The sequence below is a fragment of the Carlito syrichta genome, unplaced genomic scaffold, assembly GCF_000164805.1.
Source record: "Carlito syrichta isolate Samal-C Ts95f unplaced genomic scaffold, Tarsius_syrichta-2.0.1 Scaffold311616, whole genome shotgun sequence".
NCBI lineage: Eukaryota > Metazoa > Chordata > Mammalia > Primates > Tarsiidae > Carlito > Carlito syrichta.
The window spans coordinates 2,111,485-2,131,411 of record NW_007255712.1 but is presented as its reverse complement, the minus strand read 5'-3'; the positions used below and the strand labels follow the sequence as shown (position 1 = coordinate 2,131,411).

Below are 19,927 nucleotides of genomic sequence, written 5' to 3'. Positions count from 1 at the left end.
GTCCAGAGTTTGTCTCAGGAGACTAGTTCTGTGGGATAGAGGTGAGGCCACTTAATCTTCCTTGGCCTTTGTTTTCTCACCTACAAAATTAGGGCAATAGAGAAACAATCTCTATGGTCTTTCCTGGCTTCCTTCCTCCAGCTCTAGACACTATAATTTGCTTTCCTCTGCTATGCACAAACTGCTGTCTAACATTCCCTAGGGAATGAGACTTTCAGCATCGTTTTCAAAGAGTATTCAAGAGAGAGAAAACTCCAAGGCAGCAGATCCAGCTTTTTCAAATTTTAAGGCTCAACTGAGAAAGAAAGAGTTCATCCAGAAAAGGGTATAAATTCCACTTGACTAAATCTTAGCCCTTTCCACACACCTCCATTAGGGAAGAGGCTGACATTAAAAAGACTTCCCCCTCTTTAATGGCTGTGGTTAAGAGTCTTGATTGTACAATATTTTGACTTGCACTTCATAGTTCCGTCAATGTCTCCGTCTATGTCTATGGGTAGCTCTCTAAATACAGCAGCTGTGCCATCTGTTTCAAATATTATTTCAGCCCTCGCTGTTTTGGGATAAATTTCATAAAGTGTATTGCATACACACACATTTAATTGAACAAACGAGAAGCCTTTCCAGTTTAAAAAAGCTTCCTAAATGACAAGAAGTGTCCAATTTCCATTCAAATGGTTACTCCGGGGCTTTAAAATGTGTGAATTCATCTAACCGAGGCTGGTGGTGTGTTTTGAGGCAGATGGCTTGATTCTGTGAAGAAAAAAAATTAAGTGGATTTTACTATCAATCTTATTTTTTTTTGGCAAAAGACTGACATAATAAAGATGTGTGTATTACCGAGAATGTTTTTTAATAATGATTCTACCTTATGTTTTCCCCCAAGAATATGGTTAACTGACTAGGAAAATCTATTTAGAGATTTTATGTTTATCCATAATGATCAGCTTAGGAAAAAAAAAAAGCCCGCTAACAGAATTGCTGAAATACAAAAGGAAAATAATGCTCTACAACTTTCTAAAGGAGTCCAAAAGGAAAGGAGTGGTGAAGTTTATGTGTCTCCTGTGAAATAGCTGCGAAGTCAAAAAATTAAAGAGTTTTGAGGGAAAGAGGAGGGATTTTTGTCTTATGGGAGTGTCTTTAAAGGAATATCTTCAGTGGGCGTTATAGATGTTGTATCCAAGCCATTTTCTATATTTATGACCAGCATTTTTAAAGGTGACTCATTGAAATTATTCTCAGTTACTATAGCTGTGTACTTTCAATTCAGACTTGCTATCACATGTCAAAATATGTCATAAGCTCTAAAGATCTTTTCTTCTCCCAGCTGTAGTTTGCAGAATTGACTGAGCTCCTGGTTATTTCCTGATTGGTTAAAACAAAGCACGTGTCTCATTTTTTGTGTGAAAATGATTGTTGGAGAATCTAGGCCTAAGCCAATCAGCCTACAGTTTCATTTGATACCAATTACAGATGGTTCCTACATACAATAATTCAACTTATGATTTTTCAGCTTTATCATTGTGTTTTCAGTTGTGTATGTTATGATGAGTATCCATGCAACCATTCTGTTTTTCACTTTCAGTAAAGTGTTCAATAAGTTACATGATATACTCAACATTTTATTATAAAATAGGCTTTGTATTAGACGATTCACCTGTTGGCTAATATAAGGGTTCTGAGCCCATTTAGGGTAGGCTAGGCTAAGCTATGATGTTTTGTAGGTCAGGTGTATTAAATACATCTTCTTTTTTTAGTTTTTTGAATCAGAGTCTCACTCTGTCGCCTAAACTGGAGTGCAGTGGCACGCACACAATCACCCCATCGTTGACCTGCTGGGTTCAGGCGATCCTTCCGCCTTAGCCTTCCAAGTAGCCCGAACTACAGGCACGTGATACCACACTTAGCTAATTTTTTATTTATCATAGGGGTGAGGTCTTGCCAAGTTTCCCAGACTTCTCATGAACCCCTGGGCTCAGGCAATCCTTTCACCTTGGCCTTCCAAAGTGCTGGGATTACAGGTTTGAGTCACCATACCTGGCCTAAATACATTTTTGATTTAAGGTTTTTCCACCTTATGATGGGTTTATCAGGATCTAACACCGTTGTGAAGTTTAGAAGCATCTGTATTGGTTCGGAGATGAGCATATTACCTAAATTGTCCCAATCAGTATAAAAGAAAGAATATTTCTTTGATGCTAGAGAAAAGCCTCTTTCTGTTCTCCAGTGACATGAACAGGGAAACATTGAGCCTTTATTACTCCTGACAACTTCCTGAAAACATAAGGAGAACCCACTTTAGGATAAAGTAAACAGTGTGGGTATCAAGATGGAAAGTAGAAGGCAACTTGCCTTTGAGTCCACTGTCCTGCAGTCCTTTTGTCCCTGGCTTTCCGTTGTAGAGTTAACATGTTTTGTTAGAATAATTCTTGTTGTTCATGCAAGTTTGAGTCTGTTTTTTGATACTTGCAACTAAAAGCATCCCAACCAGATACACTTGAGGATGTGGCTTAGTGTGAGGCAGCCTCAGGCTCAGACATGTATGTCATGAGACCTCTCAATCCAGGGTGTTCTGTTCTTTCTCCCATTTCTGACACATGTTCTCGTTTTTGTAATGCAGGACATTGCCTGGAGGAAAATAATGCTACCAGTAATAATTTAATTAAGGTGGGCATCAAAGTTACCATACAGTGGAGCCTAAAACTTCCATGTATTTTATGATTGGCTGAAGATGACTATTTTCTCACTAAGCCAGTGTTTCTCAAAGTATAGTCCCCAAATGGTCCTAACTTCTCGTTTCCTTTTTAACATATGAAAAACTTAGCAGTTGTCAACCCTGTCCTTATAACAAGAAAAAATTTTCATAAGCTGAAAATAAACAGCTCTTCTTAGATCCACCAAAGAGTTGAGGTGACAAGGTAAACTGCTTTTTGGAAAATACAGGAGATTATAGCTTACCAGAAACAGAAGCCATTGGAAACAGTAATGGGTAGGGACGTATAAGTGTTTCTTTTTTTAAAAAAAAATTATAAACATGTGGGGTACAATTCAGGGTTAGGTATATAAACATTGATCATGCAGGTACCCTTGTTGATGAGGTATGCCCCTCCCTCCCCTAGCAGTTTCCCTCAACTGCCAATCCCACACCCCCTCCCCGGACAGTTTTCTACTACTGCCAATCGCTTTCTTATAGCATTATAATTGTTCAAGTTCAGCTTATGAATGAGAACATATAGAGTTCAATTCTTTGTTTCTGTGATAAATCACTGAGTGTGATCGACTCCAAATCCATCCAAGTTGCTGCAAAGTCCATATATTTGTCCTTCTTTATGGCTACATAATATTCCATTGTGTATATGTACCACATTTTTTATATTCAGTCCAACTCCGATGAGAAACACGGTTGGTTCCATGTTTTTGCTATTGTGAATAGAGCTGCAACAAGCGTACGTATGCAGGTATCTTTTTTGTAGAATAATCTGAGTTCCTCTGGGTATATTCACAATAGGGGAATTGCTGGGTGATATGGAAGGTCAACTTCTAGTTCTTTCAGAAATTGCCACACTATCTTCCAAACAGGTTGTACTAGTCTGCATTCCCACCAGCAGTGTAGAAGTATTCCTTTTTCTCCACATCCTCGCCAGCATCTGTTGTTGTTTGTTTTATTAATGATAGCCATTCTTACAGGGATTAGGTGTTATCTCAATGTGGTTTTGATTTGCTTTTCTCTGATGATGAGTGAGGCTGAGCACTTTTTCATGTGTCTGTTGGCTGCCCATATATCTTCTTTTGAGAAGTGTCTATTCATGTCTTTTGCCCACTTTTTAAATGGGCTGTTTATATTTTTCCTTTTGGCATGTTTGAGTTCCTTGTAAATTCTAGATGTTAGGCTTTTGTCAGATATACAGTTGGCAAATATTTTTTCCCATTCTGTGGGCTGTCTCCCTGTTTTCTTGATGGTTTCTTTTGCTTTGCAGAAGCTTGTTAATTTGATGAGTCCCACTTGTCTATCTTATTTCTCAAGGTATTGGCCTTTAGGGTTCTGAATAGAAATTGGTTCCCAGTTCCCATTTCCATAAGAGTGTCTCCTGTGCTTTCTAAGATTCTTATAGTTTGAGCTTTTATGTTTAGGTCTTTGATCCATTTAGAATTAATTTTGTGTATGGTGATAGGTAGGGTTCCTGTTTCAATCTTCTGCATGTGGTCAGTCAGTTTTCTCCATATCATTTACTGAATAGGTTCTCTTGTCCCCAGTGGTTTTTGTTGGAGGCTTTGTCAAAGAAGAGTTGGTTGAGGAATTGAGGCTTTGCTTCCAGAATCTCCATCCCGTTCCATGGGTCTATGTGCCTGTTCTTGTACCAGTATCAAGTTGTTTTGATTACTGTTGCCTTATAGTAAAGTTTGAAGTCTGAAAGTGTGATACCTCCTGCTTTGTTTCCTTTGCTAAGGACTGTTTTGGTTATTCGTTTCCATTTATGTTTCCATATGAATTTCTGTATTGTCATTTCCAGGTCTTGAGAAGAATGATGTTGGTAACTTCATGGGTATTGAGTTGAATCTGTAGATTGCCTTTTGTAGGATGGACATCTTAACAATGTTGATTCTTCCTATCCATGAGCATGAAATATTTTTCCATTTGTTTGTGGCTTGAATTTCTTTGAGCAGTATTTTGTAATTCTCATTGTAAATGTCTTTCACTTCTCTGGTTAGGAAGATGCTGAGGTATTTCATTTTTGGGGTGGCAATTGTGAATGGGATTGTGCTTTTTATTTGGGTCTCTGCTTGCTTGTTGTTGGTGTGTAGGGATGCAACTGTCTTTTGGACATTTATTTTGTACCCTGAGACTTTGTCAAAGTCCTTTATCAATGCAAGCAGGTTTTTGACAGATTCTCTTGGATTTTCAAGGTATAGGATCATATCATCAGCAATGAGGGAAAACTTGACTTCCTCTTTTACTATTTGGATACTCCTGATTTCCTTCTCTTGTCTAATTGCCTGAGCTAAAACTTCCAACACAATATTGAACATGAGGGGTGAGAGTGGGCAGCCTTGTCTTGTTCCAGTTTTCAGGGGAAATGTTTCTAGTTTCTGTCTATTTAGCAGTATGTTAACTGTGGGTTTGTCATAGATGGTTCTTACTATTTTGAGGTATGTTCCTTCTATACCTAGGTGTTTGAGGGCTTTTATCAAGAAGGGCTGCTGGATTTTATCAAAAGCTTTTTCTGCATCTAATGAGATAATCATGTGCTTCTTGTTTTTACAAACACATTTTGTTTGATGTATTTAATGACATTTATGGTTTTGGGAATGTTGAACCAGTCCTGCATCCTGGGGATGAAGCCTATTTTGTCATGGTGGATGATTTTTGAGATGTGTTTTTGGATACGATTTGCTAGAATCTTGTTGAGGATTTTTGCATCTATGTTCATAAGGGACATTGGCCTGTAGTTCTCTTTCTTTGTTGAATCTTTACCCGATTTGGGTATCAATGTGATGTTAGCTTTTTAAAATGATTTGTGGAGAATTTCATCTTTCTCAATTGCCTGGAATACTTCCAATAGGATTGGTATGACCTCCTCCTTGTATGTTTTGTAGAATTCTGCTGGAAAGTCATCCAGTCCAGGGCTTTTTTTGAGGTAGTTTTCGTATGACAGAGTCAATTTCCTGGGTTATTATTGGTCTATTTAGTGTCTCAATGTCTTCTTGTTTTAACATGAGGAGGTTGTGTGATGTCAGAAAGTCCTCCATTTCATCTAGGTTATCAAGTTTGTTTCCATATAGGTGTACATAGTAATCTCTGATAATTCTTTGTATTTCTTTGGGGTCAGTTGTGATTTGATCTTTTGTATTTCCGATTGTGTTTATTTGGGGTTTTTCTCTCTTTTTCTTGGTCATTCTGGCTAGGGGGCACATCAATCCTGTTAATTCTTTCAAGGAACCAGTTTTTTGAATTTGTTTTTTGATGTTTTCTTTAATTTTTTTGTCTTCCATGTCCCATATTTGGGTTATTTTTGTGATTTGGATTCTTTTGCTAAAGTTGGGGTTTTGGTGGTCTTCTCTTTCCAGCTTCCTTAGGTAATTTGTTAGGCTCCTCTACTTGTGATCTTTCCATTTTCTTGATGTGTGGTCGAAGAGATATAAATTCCCCTCTTAGAACTGATTTCATGGCATCCCAGAGGTTTTGGTAAGATGTTTCTTCATTTTCATTTTTTTTCCAGTAATCTTTCAATTCTTTCTCTGATTTCAGTGTTGACTCATTTGCTGTTCAGCATCATGCTGTTTAGTATCTATGTCTTTGTGCGCTTTGGGAAAATGTTGTTGGTTTTGATATTTATTTTTATTCCACTGTGGTCTGAGAATGTGCATGGCAAATTTTCAACCTTATGGAACTTGTTTATGCTTGATTTATGACCAACGATGTGATCGATCTTGGAGTACGTTCCTTGTGGTGATGAGTAGAATGTATATTCTGTGGTTGTTGGGTGGAGGTATCTACTAAGTCCATTTGGTCAAGTGTCAAGTTGAGGTTCTGCATCTCCTTGTTGATATTTGTCTCGATGATCTATCTAGGGATGTTAGTGGGGTGTTCAAGTCCCCTGCTATAATAGTGTTAGAGTCAATATCTTTTTTAGTTTATTTAGTAGTTGTTTTATAAATGCTAGTGCTCCCATGTTGGGTGTATATATGTTTAGGATGGATATTTCTTGTTAATAGATTGTACTTTTTATCATTATGTAGTGTTCTTTTGCATCTTTTTAAATTTTTGATAGCTTAAAGGTTGTTTTATCTGATATTAAGATTGCAATTCTTGCCTTCTTTTGTGATCCATTTTCCTGGAAACTCGTTTTCCATCCTTTAACTTTGAGTCTGTGCGTGGCTTTTGTAGTGAGATGAGTCTCCTGGATGCAGCAAATAATGGGGTCATGGTTTCTTATTCAGTCCACCATTGTGTTTTTTCAGTGGTGCATTTAATCCATTCATATTCAGGGTGATTATTGGAATGTGATTGCTTATCCCTGTCATGAGGTTCTTATAAAGTTTTTTTTGTTTGTTTACTTGTTTTCATTTGGCTTTGGGGTTAATGTATGCATGTGTTTTCAAGTTTCTTATTGTGCTGTATTCTCTGTTGATTTTGTGCTCTGCTGTTCTCTTGGGAAGTGTGTGGTGATTCTTTTGTTTCCTTTTTCTGTGTTTAATACCTTTTTAAGTGTCTCCTGCAGAGCTGGTCTGGAAACTGCATAATCTCTTAGGGATTGGATGTCTGGGAAAGATTTTAATTCTCCATTACTGATGAAGCAGAGCTTGGCTGGATAGGAAACTCTCGGTTGAAATTGCTTTTCTTTGAGGACTCTGAATATAGGCCTCCGGTTCCTTGTTGCTTGTGTTTCTGTCAATAGGTCTGCTGCCATTCTGATTGGTTTTCCCTGGTAGGTAGTCTGACCTTCTCTCTTGCTGCCTTTAGGATTTTTTCTTTTGTGCCTACTTTGTGTTGGTGAATTACTATGTGTCTAGGGGTTGGTCTTCTCATTTGACGTCTTGTGGGGTTTCTCTATATCTCTTGTGCTTGGCTGGTCACAGTTTTCTTGAATTACCTCCTGGAATACTTATTCCAAGTTGTTATCATTTTCCCTTTCTTCTTCTGGGATACCAATCAGGCATAGGTTTGGTCTCTTGATATAATCACCCATCTCTTGTAGGCTTTGTTCTTTCTGAGTCTTCTTTCTATGTTTTTTACAGATTGGGTTAATTCCATGTTCTGGTCTTCAAGTTCTGAGATTCTTTCTTCAGCTAGATTTATTCTGCTTTCCATCTTGTTATTTATTTCCTGGATGATACATTTTATAAGTGTTTCTTAATGGTAATTACAAATTACAGTAGGTCAAGTATGGGCAAGCTTAAGAGTTAAAAGTTTTTGCAGCCCAGTCTTGGGAAAACTTTGTGAGTTTTACATGTAGCATCCTATGTTAGTCTGTTCAGGCTACTATAACAAAAATGCCAAACTGGGTAATCTGTAAACAATAGAAATTCATTGTTCACAAGTTCTGGGACTAGGAAATCCAAGATCAAGTCTCCAGTAGAATTGATGTCTGGTGAAGGTCCCATTCCTCATAGATGGTGCTTTCTTGCTCACATGGCAGAAAGTGGAAACAGGCTCTTCCAAGCCTCCTTTATAAAGTGTCTGCTCTCATAACCTAATTACCTCCCATTCTCAATACCATCATTTTAAGGTTAGATTCCAATGTGTAAATTTTGCATATACACAAACATTCAGATTATATCAGATTTCCACCAGGTTATCACAGCGAAGATTGGAGAAGCAACCATTTTGAAAGATGCCCAGTGTTCTCCATAGCAAAGTCCTTCCCTGAGGGAAACTACTTTATGAAGGCCTTATCCAACATGAAGGAAGGGCAGTTAGACAACTGGGTAGCCTTTCTGCCTCACATATGGGGAGAAAAAAAGAAACAGTTCTGAAGGTCAAAGCTTCAAGACTCAGGACCATTTAAAAGACAGATTTAATTATAAAATTATATAATTCAGCCAGATGCAGTGACTTAGTCTGTAATCCCAGCACTTTTGGAGGCCGAGGAGAAAGGATTGCTTGAACCCGGGGGTTCAAGACCAGCCGGGGCAACTTGGTGAGACCTCATCTCTATAATAAGTCACAAAAACTAGCTGGGTATTGTGGTATGCATCTTTAGTTCCAGCTACTTGGAAGGCCGAGGCAGAAGGATTGCCTGAGCCCAGCAGGTTGAGGCTGTGGTGGCTGTGACCATGCCACTACACTCCAGCCTGATCCACAAGAGTGAGACCCCAACTCAAAAAAAAAAAAAATATATATATAATGCTTCCCTCTCCAAAACCTTAGCACTACACCAGTAAGGCTCCTATGTAGTAACAATAAATTATAACTGAAAGAGCTGAAAGACACAGACTCTACTTAAGAAGACATTTCTAGAGAAACCCAAGACAACATGGGAGACCAAAAAAGGTCACTAGAAAAATTGACATCTCTGACATCTTCAGCCCTATCAAGTACTAAACTCAGCCCAACTCCTAGCCAGATAAACACAAACCCTCACACATATTTACCTCAATTCTTTATTGTCCAATAAGTCATGTCCAGCTGTCAACAAGAAATTATAAGACAGGCAAAAAGGCCAAAAAGAAAAAAATGTGAAAAATCAAAGCAAGCACCAGAACCAGTCTCAGATATAGCAGAAAGTTTGGAATTATCAAGTATGGTCTTAGGATAAGGAGTATCTCCATCACTTGGGGATTTTTTAGAAATACAGATTCTTGAGCCTTGCCCTAAAATACTGAATCAGGAACTATGGGTTGGGCCCTGCAGTCTGTGCTTTAACAAGACCTCCAAGTGACTGCATTTGAAGGTGACTATACTAAGTGTATGAAGCAGATGTGAAATTTATAAACTTTTTTCCCTAGGTTTTTAAGAAATAGTATGGTAACGAGATGGTTTAAAATGTAAAAAGATCCCCTGAAGACATTGTTATGATTTTGACTTTTAGTTTTGACAAAAATATCATTGCTAATGAAGAGATTTTGATGGCCACATGTGGCATAGAGTTATTCCAAATGTGTGTGATTGTGTGAGACTTTCCATTTGCCTTGGGAACTTGATCATTACTGGACAACCTGGCAGAGGGTGTGCCTATCTGGATGAAAGGTGTATGTCCTGTTTCGGTTTGCATTTCTCTGATTAAAAAAAAAAAAGAGAAAGAAAGGTGTGTGGCCTCTACCCAGAGGGACAATGAGAATTTTTCAAGGCAGGCTGGTCAAGCCCTGTGGCCCCAGATATTTTTCAAACATTGGTTTTTATAAAGGGAGTTTGGGAATAGGGAGAGTCTGAAGGCAGACTGTTATCTTGTTCTCTCAGCTCATTCAGTCAGTGCTCCCTTGCCTTCTGGTCTGATCACGGTTATGTAGTCCCCTGAGAGTCAGTTGTTAGCTTAGCTATGGTTGCTTTGAACTTCTCTGAGACCCTGATGTCAAAGGTCTCTTTTTAGGTTTTTAAAATTTTATCTTAGAAACTGCTGTTTATTTTCTGTCAACCTTATTTCCATGTTGCTTAAGAGCCTGTGGAGGAACAGCTTAAGACCACTCAGTGGTTGTCCCTACCCATTCAGGGGTCTGAGCAGTGGGAGATGCAGACCAGTCTTTTGTAGCAGGCTGAGCACTCCAGTCTTCAGTAGGAAACTGCTGAGTTGACACAGAGGTCACCTGCACATCTTCAGACCAGTCTGCAACCTCAGACTGAGTAGCACTGAGCAGTCCATTCACCCTGAAATTCTTCTTTGGTCACAGCTCTTTCAGCAGCAGCCTGCTCTTCCTTTTTAATCTCTTAGGGATCTCTGTAGAAGTAGAGATCAGGCATAACCTCCCAAGGGTGTTCACGGGAGATGGTGCTACTCATGCACAGAACTTCCCGAGCCAGCATCCATCACATCAGACCCACTGAGTGAGCTCCCTTGTTGTTGCACGGGATGGCAATGTCCATAGAGTGCAGAGGAGAGTCTGTGTTACACAGAGCCATGGTGGGCAGGTTAACCAAAGACACCTCTGTGAGAGGCTGGTGGTCAGCCCTGGGATCAGTAACCACCAGCAGACAGGGCTCCCGGAAGGCTGCCTGGATCTGGTTGGTGAAGGTTCCAGGAGTGAAGCAGCCAGCAATAGGAGTGGCTCCAGTGGCAGTGGCAAACTTCAACACAGCCCGCTGGCCAGTATTCCTGGAGGATATGACACCCTGGAGGAGCAGGGTTTTCAATGGTAACAATGGCACGAGCTGCAAGCAGAAGCTTTTCCCAGGTCCTCTTCAGATTTATGATGTAGATGCCACCACTCTGCCTTTTATAGATGCACTGTTCCATTTGGAAGTCAAGATTGGTACCACCTAAGTAGGTTCTTGCTGCAAGGAAGTTGAGGACACCCTCCTCCTTCATTTGCAGGACGTCAAGGGCTCTGGATATTGTGAAAGTTTCCTTTAAGTTATGACGGGAATTCAGAACAACGTTGTATGGACCCCTCTCTGGGTAGCGTGGAAAGGGTTTTTTAGGGTTTTTTTTTTCTTAACCTATAATTCCAGTTACTTGGAAGGCTAAGGCAGAAGGATCACTTTTTAGATTTTTAATTGCAGTTTTCTGTCTTAGGTTGCTCTGCTCACAGACTGTTTCTCTCCTCTTGGTATGTCATGTTCAGTGGCGATGCATGTTTCTATCAAGATCAAGAAGAATAACAACTTGCCATTACTTGTAGAGGTCTCCTAATTTTACATGAGAAAAAGTTGAATTCTGAGGAGGGGTGGCAATTTACTTTATTCATTCATTTGTTTAAAAATATCGAGTGAGTACCTACTATGTGCCAGGCACTATTTAGTAATGGTGGAAACATGTTAGACTAAAGGAATTATTAACTTCTATGCCAGTCCCGCTTTGAAAAAAGTATTTGAATAAAAACAGAATAAAAGAAACCAAATCACTAAAAGCAATAAAGTAAAAGTAAATAGGGAAATAAAAAGGAAGAAAAAAATAACCAAGTGAAAAGGTCATTTAGGAGTTAAGTGCCTCCTGGATGATTAAGCACACGTTTCCTTTTCTGTCTCCAAAGTTCCACTGGGATGAAAAAAATAAGAATAACACTAAAGCAGCACTAGGAAATGTGAACAGAAGCAACACATCTCTGGAAGATATAAGGCAGATGAGATTGGAGTGATGAAATAGCTAAATAGAACTGATAAAATACAGATGATGCAAATGAAAGACAGTATTAATGGAGGAAAGGGGAAGTTTTTGTTTGTTTAAAAGAATTTTGGAAAAACCTGAAGATTATAATCACTGGGAGACAGGGAAAGAATTCATATGTGGGACATTTAATAGAAAGACTAGTGAAACTGGGATGTTCTAAGCACTTGGAAAAGGCGTTCCCACCTAGCTCCAACAGAAATGGCACAGCTTGAGAGGTAATGAAGGGATGGAGGGATTTTACCACTGGGGATAGGCAAGGAACATTTTAAGTGAATACTGGAGCTGTAATGAAAAGTTGGATGGTGCTTCTGGGTAAATATCAGCTGCCAACAGAGATAGACTTTCCTACCTTCTAATGGCAAGCTCCCACACACTTGTTAGATACTGCATGTTTGTGTTCCCCCAAATTCATATGTTGAAACTCAATTGGACAGTACTAGGAGGTGACACCTTCAGGAGGTAATTAGGTAATGAAAGTGGAACCCTTATAGAAAGAGATAGGAGAGAGCTTACTTCCTCTGTCTTTGTTCTCTGTCATGTGACCTCAAGAAGATGGTCGTCTGCAAACCAGGAAGCGGGTCCTTACCAGACACTGGATCTACCAGCGCCTTGGTCATGAACTCCCTGGCCTTCAGAACTGTGAGAAATAAATGTTATTTAAGTCACCCAATAATGATTATTTGTGATAGCAGCCTGAATAGACTAAGATCCCAGCCAGTCAACTTACTCATCATATTCATAGCATCTGTCATTTGTAATTAAATTCATGATCTAGGGAATTGTGACTTTCGCACTGGCCACTTGTATTGATCATCCTAAAGCCTCACTTATAAATATAAATAATCAATGAAGAATCTCCACATATTTATGGAAAATAACAGCATAAAATGAGTCATCCAGCTAAACAAACTGAAGTAATTCTTGAGAAAATTGAAACACTGGAGAAATAAGGAAAAGCTTATTAAAATAATTTAGTTAGTATCTTATGAGAGATTTGAAGACACTGTAGTTACATAACTAGAACAAGCTACTAAGAAAAACAAAAAATAAATGAATAGAAAATTAAAAGAAATATTTGTTGAAATAAATGTAACAGGGCACTTGACATAGAATGTAAAGTTCTTAGCTTCCAAATGCTTTTTTAAAATCTAGATGGACAAGACTAGTCACCTTGTAGTTAATTTTTGTTCAGAAAGGGGCCACTTGAATGGACACATTAACCTACTGCCCAGGTGAAAGAAGATAATGAGAGAAGTACCTTGGCTGACAAAAGCTACCTTTAATATAAGTTTGAAATGCTGAGTTGATTACTGATGAGGAGATGGAAATATTCACATAGAGGAAAACCAATTTTCCAAAAGGGTTTATGCTTTTCCTTTTAAGGTTCAATGTTGCTAGTAGCTCTCTCACAAACCAATTTTGTGAAAAGTGCAATGGCATAATGAGCACCAAGTTTCCCAAAGGAGAACTAGCTATGAGAGAAGGTGGAATCTGGACAGGTGCACATAGGCCAACATTAAAGTCAAAGCTTAATTTGGGGAGACTGTGTATGGCATACCTTGTTGCTGAGACTAGAAGTACCTGCTATTCTGGAAGGTTGGTTGTGGTAGCAAATAATGATGAAGCTTGAATGTGAGCTGAAAGATCTGTATTCTTGGAGCTTAAGACTAGGGCACCAGTGAAACTTGTGCAGGGACCGGTATATCTGCAAGCATAACTGCAGTGATGTACAAAGTACAGGAATAGTTTGTAAAAGTGTCTCTGTGTGTCAATGACAGAAGCAACATTATTAGCAGACTCATCACACTCAAGTTTTCTCTATAATCTGGGTGACAAAAGGACTAAAGCCTTAGATTTGAGCAAATTATTTTACTTTCTTTGAAATGTAAGGAAAAGAAGTACTACCCCAACAAAGGGTTGCCAGTTTAGTTAGATGTTCACCATAGAAATTTAAAAATGCAAAATATGTGACTAAATTTATACCCATCAACTGCTGAAAAAAGTACACTAATTACCTAAAAATCAATAATAAAGACCAAAGAAGAAATAAATGAAATACAGATTAGAAAAACAAAAGATCAGTGAAACTAAGAGTTGGGTTCCTGAAAAGATGAATAGAAAAGACAAGCTTTTAGATAGACTTACTAAGAAAAACTAAGAGATAAGACCCAAATAAATACAATTATAAGTGAAATAAGAGACATTACAACTGATAGCACAAAAACACAAAGGTTTGTAAAAGTTTACCATGAACAACTATTTGTCATCGAATTGGATGACCTAAAAGAAATGGATACATTTCTGGAAACGTACAACCTACTAAGACTGAATCATGAAGAAATAAAAAATCCAAACAGACGAATAATGAGTAAGGATATTGAATCAGTGATCAAAAACCTCCCAACCAAGAAAACTCCAGGACCAGATGGCTTCATTGGTAAATTCTGCTACATATTTAAAGAAGAATTAACACTAATCTTTCTCAAACTCTTCTAGAAAATCAAAGAAGAGAAAATGCTTTCAAAGTCATTTTATGAGGCCACATCACCCTGGTACCAAAGTCAGGCGAGAAACTACAAGAAAAGGAAACTCCAGGTCAACAACAAACAACCAAACAAAAAACTGAATAGTAGAATGGATGTGGTTGAAAATCAAATCAGTTTTACGGAAGATCAAGCCAAAAGGTTTTCTTAGAAAACAGTACAATAAGACAGAGATAAAAATTGTGAAAGAAACATGGAAGGAAGGATATCACTCAGTTAGGAGGTAGAGATAGTCATAAGGCATGTTAGATGTTCAGAAATTCTAACATCTATCTGGTAAAACTTGCATAAGACAAAACTAGAGAGAAGAGAAGGAATGACATAAAGTAATAATTGGAGAATATCTTTTTCCGTGCTAAAAGAAAATATCAGTCTTCTGACTTAAAGGACTTAGAATATAGGACAGCAATGTTGCAAAAAGGGACCTAGTAATATCAGAGTAGAATTTATGAAATCCTAGGAGAAAGATAATATATCATAAATTCTAAGAGATAAAGAAGAGATTACTCGTGAAGGAAGAAAAATCAGAATGGCATCGATGTTTTCCAACACTGAATGCTAGAAAATAGCTAGCCATATCTATAAAATATTGAAGGATTTGAATCTTGAATTCTTCGTTAGGTAAGCTATTATTCAAGTGTGAGGGCAAAATAAAGACAATTTTAAACATGGAAAGTTGATCCAGTATAAAAAAGTAAATTACTATAGGATTTTTTTTTGCCAGATAAAAAAAGTAAACAGAAAAAAGATAGGATATCATAGAAAATATCCAGTACAACTCATCCATAAGTCTAAACTCATGAACCATTTGCAAAAACTTGATGTGAGTTTAGTGCAATTTTTAAGTAAAAGTTCTAAAACAGAAAAAAGCATAGAAACATAATAAAAGAGCTACTTGAAATATTAGTGTAAGTCATTGGAAAGTTTTTAGTAATAAAAAATTACTACATATAAGCACGCATCTAGAGGTGATATATCTTAGTAACAGAAGCCAAGAAAAAAACTATTATAAATTCAAAATAAAGCTGAAAAGAAAAAATTGGTTGTATTAAAAATAAAAAACTTAGTATTAAAACTATAAGAATATACAATGACTCGGTACATTATTATTGATAACTGATATTATTAGAGAACTTACTACATGCCAGATATTGTGCTAGATGGATGCTATCATTGTCACCACTTACATATGAAGAAGCTGAGGACAAAGAAATTAAGTAATTTACCCAAAGTTATCATTTAACAGGGGACAAAGACAGGCAATCTAACTTGAGAGCCATGATCTTAATCACTACTCTAAATATTATGTCCTCAACTTTTTGTTGGAATATAGTTTGATTGAAAATGAATCCATCATAGAGAAAATTAACACTCCATTTTATGCTGTCTATGGGCATTTCCCCAGCATGTATCATATATTTCTTATACCTTGTATACTCTGGAGTATCAGTCACCCACTGTTGTGAAATTCTGTGTAATAAACCATCTGAAAACCTGGTGGTTTTGCTACTGAACATTAGGGTTTCAGCTGGATCCTGTTGCTCACCGCACAGAAAGCCAATCATTGAAACAACAAATATTTCCAGGGAAGAAGCCTTTTTATCTGGGTGATGTCAGCCAAGGAGAACAGGAGATGCATTTGAGAATGAAGTCAGGAGTTTATATGATGGTATGTAGAAAACATGGAAGGGTGAGGAAGAGGAGGTGGCAAACATGTGGAATCTGGCATCTCATTGTCTAGATGTGGTACTCCGGTAAATTTCAATTCCTTGATACTATAGGGTTGAAGGTTGGTTTCCCGAGAAAGGAACTCAGATAAGACAAATGTAAGTTTCAAACTTCAAGACCAGGAGGGTAAATTACTATATTTATGAAAAACAAAACAAAAACAAAACTATAACCATTAGTTCTATGGGGAAGTTGGGCCAGTTTCAGTTTAAAACAACTGTCATCAGCAAGGGTACCTGCATAATGAACATTTGTATACCTAACCCTGAATTGTACCATACATATTTAAAATTAAATATTAAAAAGATAAAACAACAGTCATTTGTTCTCAAGGATCTATGAATTACCTGAGCCTGGCGCAGTTCCATATGTCTTTCATTCTCCTTTTGGCACCCACAGGCTAGTCAGGCCACAAGATATTTATTGTGTGGTAGATGCACAAAAGAGCAAGCCCAAATATGCAGGTGACTTTCTAGCCTTTGGCCTCTTCACACTTGCTAACTTTCCACTGGTCAAACCACAAAGACTTGGAGAAACTGGAAAGTCACATGGCAAAAGATGTAAATACAGGGAGACATAATGACTTAAGACCATGGATGCTATATAACATCACCAATCTACTTTCATAGTTGTTACCAGGGGAAAAAATGTATAAACAAAACATGCACAAAGATTTGAAAGATTATGGACTTGTTGAAATCAGTGTAGATGTTACAATCGCATTAGTAAAACCAGGGCCCAACAGAGTGTCTGTCATATGCTATACTAATAACTGTTGGATGAAATAATAGATTATTATTCATTTGTTCAAAGAAAACCTTCCTTAACTGAAATGATCCTTTGTGGATGGGATGTGGAGAGCTTCCTTCCAGCCTAGTATAGCGATCACTGTCTGTGCAGTAATTGAGGGAGGAAGGTGAGGATAGGCAAAGAGTTAAGAGATAGAAGGCAAAAATATATATCCTATTTCTAATTAGTAAAAAGTAAAATGGTACATGCACGAATGTGAGTAGAATGTACTTTTTCTAATTCTAGATAAGTGTTTCAGAAGTTTTACCAGTAGTGAGAAGAGCACTTGATATAATAGTCTGGAGATTAGCTTTTTACTCTAGGTCAGTCACTAATAAAAGATAAAACCTTGAGCAAGTTCCTAAACTTTTCTGAGTGACACGTTTCTTTTTATTAAAATTGGGCTGGAGGGTCTCTAAGATTCTTTTCAATCCTAAGGATTTAAGGAGGAAATGATAAAAAATGGAACTATGACAACAGTATAGATGGGAGTTTATTGAAATATATTTTGTAAAATTAGGAGCAGTAGCTGATTTATAAGAAGCAATAACATATTCTCTAAAATGATTAATCATAATTGAGCAATTACTATTGATATGAAGATGGGTAGATCTCATGAATAAAATTTTAAAAGCTCATTCCAAGCTGGTGTTTTCTTTTGAACAAAAAGGAGCAGTAAGCTACTCTAAATTTTTTTTAAAAATCAGTACTTGATAAATTTAGATGAGAAAAAAACTAACTAAAGATTATAGAGCCAACACTGGGCTATGGCTCACTGACTAGTCTCTGGTTCAAAGTAAGAAAATAATAAATATCATAGTGGCCTGTCCTAAGATGTGTCCTTTCCAGTTGACAATGTGTCCCAGGTACTTTCTTGTATTGTATAATGGCAGAACATAGTTACTGTTTGTTCCATCAACTGAGAAGACTATGGCCATATTCCAATCATCTCCACTTTCCCCTTAAAAGTGATGATCAGTCCACAATCTGCTAATGTATATGAATAGACATTATAGATTAGTATTATCTGCACAAAATGACTCACTTCATCAACTAAGAGGAGCAGTAGATCACATCTCCCTTATTTTGCCAATTGCCCATTCAAACAACAATGTGTCATTATTAGCAAGAAGTCCAATATCTCTTTGCCTTTCCTTCTTTACCATCCAAAGTTGTCCAGGTGACGGTCTGAGGCCCAAGGGCGTTAGTCATATTTCTAAGATACTTGCAAATTTGCATGGGTCTTCCTGTCATATCTTCTCATCACCATATGGTGTCACTATTGAAAGCTGGTCTTGTCCAGTTCCACAGATGCTCACCAGTTTATGGTGACGCCTTTCCAGTCTGAGTTTCTCCATTGGCTTCCCTACATACTTGGGGTCAATGTAGAAAGTGCCTGTAAGATTCTGGATTCTGGAATCATGTGAACTAAATTTGAATGTTGCCTTTGTTTCTTTTTAGCTGTTATCTAACTCTCTGGGCCTTTGTTTCCTCATCTATAAAATAAAACTAATAATAGAATTTATCTCATGGCATTGTGAAAATTAAATGAGCCAACATCTATGAAGCAGAGCGCCTGGCACCTCTAAGATTTGTAGGAAATATATGTTCCTGCTACTATTATAACTATTAGTAATATAGTCATCATTTCCAGAAACATAGCAACACTTCAAGGTTGCTATGGTGTAGAACTTAGTGTCTTCAGTATTTTCCTCTTGGAAAGAAATTGGACTCCCTATATAAATTTGTCTACCTCCAGTCCACAGCTCTCCGTACAAGGCAATTGACTTGGCTGTACATTTCTCCAAGAAAAACGGGCAAAGTTTATGATAGCAACTCATGGAAGATTAAATTTGAATGGTCAATACATGTAATCTCACTAGTACTCAGAAAAATACAAATTAGATAAAAATGAGATAACTTTCTACAGTCAACATATCTGCAAAAATAAATTTCTGATAACATTAATCTGTGAGATTGTGGAGCAAAGGTGACCTTCATGTGCTGTGGGTGAGAGGCTAAATCATTACAACCACTTTGTTCACACTGTCTCTAAGTAGTAGGGAATGGATGAATAACTGCGATTTATTTATAAAATAGAACATTATTGGTTGAGCGCAGTGGCTCACGTCTGTAATCCCAACACTATGGAAGGCTGAGGTAGGAAGATCGCTTAAAATCAGGAATTTGAGCTAAGTCTAGGCAACTTAGTGAGACCCTGTCTCTATGGAAGAAAAGAAAATTAACCATGTATGGTGACACGCACCTGTAGTTCCAGCTACCCTGGAAGCTGAGATGGGAGGATTGCTTGAGTCCAGCATATGGAGGTTTCAGTGAGCTATATAACTGCACCACTACACTTCAACCTGGGCAACTGAGCAAGACCTTAAGAAAGAAAAAAAATCACACAGTATTAAAATTCAGTGTGTGTGTGTGTGTGTATCAACACGGATGCATTTGAAAAGCATAATGTTGAGTAAAAAAAGTAAGTTACTGAATAATGCATAGACTATACTATTTACATACATTCTTAAAGCACACAAGTATGTGCACACACACACACACACACACACACAAACACACACACACACATATATATATATATATATATATGCGATCTGACAAGTTCATGAACTCATCCTAGAAAAAGTGCTACATACCTTAAAATTGTCAAAGCAATTTTCTGGGATAGCTATCAGAGTTGCCATCATATTACACATGATGTTCTGAATGTCATCAAATGTCTTCCTTTCAATATTTTCTTTCTCTTTGGGTAAAGAGAAAGGTCATTGGAGCCCAGATCAGGTGAAACAGGGTGTTCCAATGCAGTTATTTGTACAGTGCTGCCAACGTAAGCACACAGTGGCAAGTTTGCGAACTTAATTGTCAGGCATCAACAAATAATGATGACCGTGCTGATGTCCATTTCGGAAAAAAAGTTTCAAAATTGCTTTGACGAGTAGACTAGGTGCTGGCGTTGGTGCATAGCTTCCCAACAGGAGTACTTTGAAGGGGATGTTAGTGATATTCAGCAATGAGGTAGGTAGCACTTTTTCTAGGATGGTTTGTGAACCTAATTGTCAGACTTCATATGTGATATGAAAA

The 19,927-nt window shown here is 37.6% G+C and overlaps 1 pseudogene; it reads right to left on the bottom strand.

The window, feature by feature from the left end:
• Positions 1 to 10,113: 10,113 nt before the first annotated feature.
• On the bottom strand, positions 10,114 to 19,530 carry LOC110596612 (annotated as a pseudogene).
• Between the last annotated feature and the right edge of the window lie 397 nt (positions 19,531 to 19,927).